The sequence below is a fragment of the Phyllostomus discolor genome, chromosome 1 (genome assembly GCF_004126475.2).
Source record: "Phyllostomus discolor isolate MPI-MPIP mPhyDis1 chromosome 1, mPhyDis1.pri.v3, whole genome shotgun sequence".
Lineage (NCBI taxonomy): Eukaryota > Metazoa > Chordata > Mammalia > Chiroptera > Phyllostomidae > Phyllostomus > Phyllostomus discolor.
Window position 1 is genome coordinate 112347557 of NC_040903.2, and position 7629 is coordinate 112355185.

At 35.0% G+C, this 7629-nt stretch overlaps 1 long non-coding RNA gene across 1 annotated transcript; it reads right to left on the minus strand.

Annotated features, from left to right (window-relative positions):
* Positions 1 to 3458: 3458 nt before the first annotated feature.
* Positions 3459 to 7075, minus strand: LOC118500293. The gene is made up of 2 exons (XR_004902868.1): positions 6980 to 7075; positions 3459 to 3547 (listed from the first exon to the last, which is right to left on the minus strand). It is a non-coding gene; the product is annotated as an uncharacterized LOC118500293 (long non-coding RNA).
* Between the last annotated feature and the right edge of the window lie 554 nt (positions 7076 to 7629).

A 7629-nucleotide genomic window follows, 5' to 3' on the forward strand; every position in this document is an offset into this window, starting at 1 on the left:
TACTGAAAATCCTAGCTATCACAATAAGAAAAGATGAAATAAAAAAGGCTTCCAAATCAGAAAGGAAGAAGGAAAACTAGCATTATTCATAGATTAAATGGTATTATACAAGAAAACCCTAAAAGCTCTACCAAAAAACTACTATATCTAATAATGAACTTGACAAAGTAGCAGGATATAAAATTTATATTCAGAAGTCAGTGGCATTTTTAAACACAAATAATGATCTCTCAGAGAAAGTAAGAAAACAATTCAATTTACTATTGCAACAACAACAACAACAAAAAGAGGTACCTAGGAATAAACTTAAGCTAGGAAGTAAAAGTCCTCTACTCAGAAAACTATGGGACATTGAAAGAAGAAATAGAAGATTTAAAAAAGTGGAAGCATAACCATGTTCATGGATTGGAAGAATTAACATCTTTAAAATGTCCATATTGTTAACCAAAGACACTGAAATAGGGGATAGTCTGACAGTGGCCAGAGGGGAGAGAAGAGGGAATTTCAGGGGGGAATGGGTAGGGATTACAGGAACAAATTTGGAGGACACATGGACAAAAACTAGGGGTGGGGGGTAATGGGGGGAAGGGGGGAGGGTTGGGTGGAGGGGCTGGAACGGGAGTAGGGGGAAGAAAATTGTACTTGAACAATGATTGAAATTAAAAAAAAAGAAATTAAAAAAATGTCCACATTGTACAAAGCAATCTCTAGATATGAAGCAATTCCTATTTAGATACCAATGGTATATTTCACATATCTAGAATAAATATTCAAAAAATTTATATGGGACCTAAAGGACCCCAAATAGCCTCAGCAACCTTGAGAAAGAAAAAAAAAATTGGAAGAATCACAATACCATATATCAAACTACACTACAAAACCATTATAATTAAAATGGTCTTGTATTGGCACAAGAACAGGCATATAGATCAATGGAAAAGGAAAGAGAGCCTAGAAATCAACTCCTGTCTTTATGGTTAACTAATAGTTGACAAAGGAGGCAAGAGCATATGAAAGAATAGAAACAGTCACTAAATGATTTTGAGGAAATTGGACTGTAACATGTAAAAATATAGACCTCCAACTTATACAATACATAAGAATAAAATCCAAATAGATGATAGACTTAAATGTAAGTCATAAACTGTAAATATCCTATAAGACATAGCAAATTCCCAGATATCTCACATAGCAATATTTCTGTCAATATATTTCCTAGGGAACAACGGAAACAAAGAAAAAAGTGGGATTATTCAAACTAAAAAGCTTCTGCACAGTAAAAGAAACCATCAACAAAATAAAAAAGGAACCCACTATATGAAGTAACACTTTGCCAATGATACATCTGATAAGGGTTTAATGTCCAAAATATGTAAATAGCTTATACCACTCAACAAAAGGAAGACAATCAAACCAACTAAAAATGGGCAAAAGACCTGAATACACACTTCTCTCAAGAAGACAAATAGCCTACAAGTGTAAGAAAAAATACTCAATGTCACTAATCAAAAGAGATAAGAAAATTAAAACCACAATGACGTATCACCTCACACTTGTCAGAATGGCTATCATTAATAAATCAACAAACAAGCGCTGGTGATGATGTAGAGAAAAAGGTACACTAGTTGCACTGCTAGTGGGAATTCAGACTGATGCAGTCACTGTGGAAAATATCATGGACTTTCCTCAGAAAAAGTAAAAGTTTAGTTGTCATTTGACCCAGTGAGCCCACTGCTTGTAATATATACTAGGGATTCCAAAACACCAATTAGAAAGAATGCATGTTCATAGATGTGTTACTTAAATAGCCAAGAAAACAAACAAACAAACAAACAAACAAATAAAGAGCCAAGATACAGAAACAGCCCAAGAGCCCACTAGTAGACGAGTATATAAAATAGATGTGGTGCCTTGTCACATTGGGATACTACACAGCTATAAAAAAGGGGAAATCACACCATTTATGACAGCATGAATAGGTCTGGAGAATATTATTCTAAGTGAAATAAACCAATCAGACAAAGATAAATATTGTATGATCTCACTTATATGTGGAATCTAATGAACAAAATAAACCTCAGCTGAAAACACAAGGCCCATGGCCTGAATCCAGCCCTCCACCTTGTTTTATCTGGCCCAGTACCTTGTTTCTACCTAGCAGCTAGATCAAGCTCTCGCTTAATTGTTAAGGAGTAGTTACATTTATACAGTTCTAAAATTACATCAGGCCCTTTGAAGGTAACTGTGAGGCTGATGTGGCCCCTGGTGAAAATGAGTTTGACAACCCTGAAATAAACTGATGAACAAAATAAAACCAGAGGCTGAGATACATGTAACTGACAATTCATTGAGGGGTTGGGAGTGTAGGGGACTGGAATAAAATAGCCAAAGAACATATATGAATATATACATAACCATGGGCACAGATAGCAATGTGTTGAAGACTAGGGTGATGTGGGCTGGATGGAGGAACTAAGTAGGATAAAATTGGGAACATCTCTAATAGTGTCAACAATAAAAAGAGAAAAAAATGCATTAGATGGGATCAAAAGCAGAACAGGTAAAACAGAAAATCAAAGCAATGATTCAAATAAAAATCAGCAGAAAACAATCTGAACAGTAAAAGTAAAAAAAAAATGATTTTTTAAAATTTTTATTTTATTTTATTTTTTTATTTTGATTTTAATTGCTGTTCAAATACAGTTTTATGCCTTTTACTCCCATCCCAGCCCACCCTCCCAGTGCTCCCCACCTCCCTCCCATTTCCACCCCTCCTTGTCATTGTCCATGTGTCCTTTATACTTGTTCCTTCAAACCCTTCCCCTTTTCCCCTGAAATTCCCTCCCCTCTCCCCTCTGGTCACCTTCAGCCTGTTCTCACTTTCAGTGTTTTTGGTTATATTTTGCTTGTTTGTTTGTTTTGTTGATTAGGTTCCCGTTAAAGATGAGATAATATAGTATTTGTCTTTTATCACCTGGCTTATTTCGCTTAGCATAATGCCTTCCAGTTCCATCCATGCTGTTGCCAAGGGTAGGAATAGAATTCCACTGTGTAAATGTACCATTATTTTTGATCCATTAATTTAATGGGAACCTAGGTTGTTTCTAGCACTTGGCTATTGTAAATTGTGTTGCTATGAACATTGGGGTGCATAGGTTGTTTTAGGTTGGTGTTTCAGGGTTCTTAGGATATAATCCTAGCAGTGGAATTGCTGGGTCAAAAGACAGATCCATTTTTAGTTTTCTGAGAAAATTCCATACTGTTTTCCATACTGGTTGTACCAGTCTTCAATCTTTCCTTTATGTCCCTTGCTCCAGGGGACATATCAGTGAAAATATCTGAGATTTTCATGCTTATGTTCTCCTCTAGGACTTTAATGGTGTCACAGCTTATATTTAAATTCTTTATCCAACTTGAATTTATTTTTGTGTATGGTGCAAGTTGGTGTTTGAGTTTCATTTTTTTTTTTTTTTTGCATGTAGCTGTCTAGCTCTCCCAATACCACTTGTTGTAGAGGATATTTTTACTCCATTTTATGTTGCTGCCCCTTTGTCAAATATTAATTGATCATAGAGACTTTGGTTTATTTCTGGACTCTCTGTTACACTGGTCTGTCTGTCTGTTTTTGTACCAGTGCCAGGCTGTTTTTACTACAATGGCCTTGTAATACAGTTTGATATTAGGTGTTGTGATCCCTCCTACTTTGCTCTTCTTTCTCAAAATTGCAGCAGGTATTCTGGGTCATTTATCATTCCATATAAGTTTTTGAAGTGTTTGTTCTATGTCTGTGAAATATGCCACTGATACTTTAATAGATTTTGCATTGAATCTGAAAATTGCTTTGGGTGGTATGGACAGTTTGATGATGTTAATCCTCCCAACCCATGAACACAGTGTATGTTTCCACGGTACATGTTTTCATTTGTTTGTGGAATGATTTATTTCTTCAGTGTTGTGTAGTTTTCTGAGTAGAGGTCTATTACCTCCTTGGTTAGGTTTATTATAAGGTATTTTATTTTCCTTGTTGCTATATCAAATGGGATTTTTTTCTTGATTTCTGCTTCTGATGTTTCATTGTTGGTATACAAAAATGCCTTCGATTTCTGGATATTGACTTTGTGTCCCTCTGCTTTGCTAAGCTTGTTTATTAGGTATAGCGGTTTTTTGGTGCAGTCTATTGGATTTTCTATGTATACTATCATGTCATCTGCAAACAATGACAGTTTTGTTTCCTCCTTTCTGATTTGGATGCCTTTTATTTCCTTTTCTTGTCTGATTGCTGTGGCTAAAGCTTCCAATACTGTGTTGAGTAGAAGTGGTGAAAGTGGACAACCTTGCCTTGTTTCTGACCTTAGTGGAAAAGATTTTACTTTTTGCACATTGAGTGTGATGTTGGCTGTAGGTGTTTCATATATGGCCTCTATTAATTGAGGAATGCTTCCTCTATTCCCACTTTGCTGACTGTTTTTATCATAAATGGGTGCTGTGCCTTATCAAATGCTTTTTCAACATCTACTGATATGATCATGTGATTTTTGTCTTTGCTTTTGTTTATGTGATATATTACATTTATTTATTTGCAAATATTGTAACATCTTTGTATCTCTGGGATGAATCTCACTTGGTTATGGTGTATGATCTTTTTAATGTATTGTTGGATGCAGTTTGCCAATATTTTGTGGAGAATTTCAGCATCTATGTTCATTAGGGATATTATCCTGAAGTTTTCTTTCTTTGCTTTGTTTTCATCTGTTTTGGGATTAGGATGATGCTAGCTTCATAAACAGAGTTTGGGTGTCTTCCATAATTTTGGATTTTTTGGAATAGTCTGTGAATGATAGGGGTTATCTCTTCCTTAAATGCTTTGTAGAATTCTCCTGTGAAACCATCAGGTCCATGGCTTTTGTGTGTCAGAAGTTTTTTCATAATTGTTTCAATTTTGTCTGCCGTTATTGATGTGTTCAGGCTTTCTGCCTATTCTTTATTGAGTTTTGGGAGGTTATATTTTTCTAGAAATTTGTCCATTTCACACTGGTTTTCAAAATTCTTGGCGTACAGTTCTGTGTAATAATTTCTTACAATACTATGTATTTTTGTAGTGTGAATTGTAGTCTCTCCTCTTTCATTTCTGATTTTTTTATGGGCCCTCTCTTTTTCTTGATGAGCCTGCTTAAATGCTTGTTGATTTTTTTTTTTTATGTTTTCAAAGAACCAGTTTCTGGATTCACTGATCCTTAGAATTGTGCTTTTAGTCTCTATGTCATTTAATTCTGCCCTGATCTTGGTTGTTTCCTTCCTTCCACTTGCTCTGGGCTGTCTTTGCTGTTGTTCCTTGAGTTCTTGTACGCATAGGGTGAGGTAGTTTGTTTGAAATGTTTCTATCTTTTTTAGGTAGGCCTGTATTGCTATGAACTTCCCTCTCAGGATTGCCTTGGCTGTGACCCATAAATTTTGGGTTGTTGTGAGTTGATTTTTGTTTGTTTCCAGAAACTTTTTGATTTCTTCCCTAATCTCATTCTTGACCCATTCATTGTTTAATAGCATGGCATTCTATCTCCATGATTTTGAGTGTTTTGGGTGTTTTGGGTGTTTTTCCTTTGGGGCTGGTTTCTAGTTTCAGTCCCTTGTGGTCAGAGGAAATGCTGAGTATGGTTTCAATTTTCTTGAATTTGTTGAGGTTTGTTTTGTGTCTTATCATGTAGTCTATCTTTTAAATGTTCCATGTGCATTTGAAAAGAATGTGTATTTAGCTTCTTTGGGATGAAACACTCTCTCTCTCTCTCTCTCTCTCTCTCTATATATATATATATATATATATATGTGTGTGTGTGTGTGTGTGTGTGTGTATGCAAACAGAAAGAAAAATGTTTTTTAATTCGATATATTTGGTTATATTTTGTTTGTTTGTTTGTTTTGTTGATTAGGTTTAAGTTATAGGTGAGATCATATGGTATCTCTCTTTCACCACCTGGTTAATTTCACTTAGCATAATGCTTTCTAGTTCCACCCGTTCTATTGTGAAGGGTAGGAACTTCTTCTTTAATTTTGCTGCATACTATTGTATTGTGCATATGCACCAGTTTTTGATCCACTTGTTTAGCAATCAGCACTTAGGTTGCTTCCTGCAATTAACTAATGTAGATTGTACTGCTATAAACATTGGGATACATTGGTTATTTTGAATTTCTGTTTCAGGATCCTTAAGATATAATCCCAACAGTGGTATTGCTGGATCAAAAGGTAGTTCTATTTTTAGTTTTCTGAGGAAATTCCATCCTGTTTTCCACAGTGGGTGCACCAGTCTGCAGTCCCATGAACAGTGCACTGGGGGTCCATTTTCTCCATATCCTTTCCAACACTTGTTTGTTGATTTGTTTATGATTGCCATTTTCATCAGTGTGAAATGGTATCTAATTGTTGTTTTAATTGGCATCTCTCTGACAATTAGTGATGCTCAGCATGTTTTCATATGTCTCTGAGCTCTCTGTATGTCCTCCTTGGATAAGTGTCTGTTCAGATCCTAGCTTATTTTTTAATTGAATTGTTTGTCTTCCTGGAGTGGAGTCATGTGAGTTCTTTATATATTTTGGAGATCAACCCTTCTCTGAGGTATGATTAAAAATATCTTCCCTCATATGGTTGCTTCTCTTTTCATTTGAGTGTTGTTTTCTTTATCTGTGTAGAAGATTTTTATTTTGATGAGATCCCATTTGTTTATTATTTTCTTTATGTCCTTACCCTAGGTTACATATTGGTGAAAATATTGCTGCATGGGATATCTGAGATTTTCATGCCTATGTTCTCCTTCAGGACTTTTATGGAGTCATGGCTTATATTTAAATCTTTTATCCGACTTGAATTTATTTTTGTGTATGGTGGAAGTTGGTGATCAAATTTCATTTTCTTGCATGTAGCCTTCCACCTCTCCCAACACCATTTGTTGAAGAGGCTATTTTTACTCCATTTTATGCTTCTGCACTCTTTGTTGAATATTAATTAACCAAAGAGTCTGGGGTTTATTTCTGGCCTCCCTGATCTGTTCCATTGTTCTATGTGTCTGTTCTTATGGCAATACCAGATTATAGTGGCCTTGTAAAATAGTTTTACATCAGGTATTGTGATCTGTTCTACTTTGCCTTTTTCCTCAAAATTACCATGATTATTCAAGGTCATTTACAGTTACATATAAAGTTTTGAAATGTTTGTTCTATGTCTGTAAAATATGTCTTTGGTGTTCTAATAATGATCACATTCAATCTATTAAATGCTTTTGATAATATGAACATTTTGATGGTGTTGATTCTTCTAATCCATCAGCGCTGTGCGTGTTTCCATTTATTTATATTTTCCTTTATTACTTTCTTCACTTTGTGTAATTTTTTGAGTACAGGCCTTTCACCTACTTGGTAAAGTATATTCCTAGGTACTTTATTTTTCTTGGTGCTATAGCAAATGGGACTTTTTCCTGATTTCTGCTTCTGAACTTTCATTGTTAGTGTATAAAAATGCCTTTGATATCTGGATATTGACTATGAATTCTGATGTTTTGAAATATTCACTTATTAGGTGGAGTAGTTTTTTGGTGGAATCTATGGGGTTTTCTATGTATACAATCATATCATCCTCAAC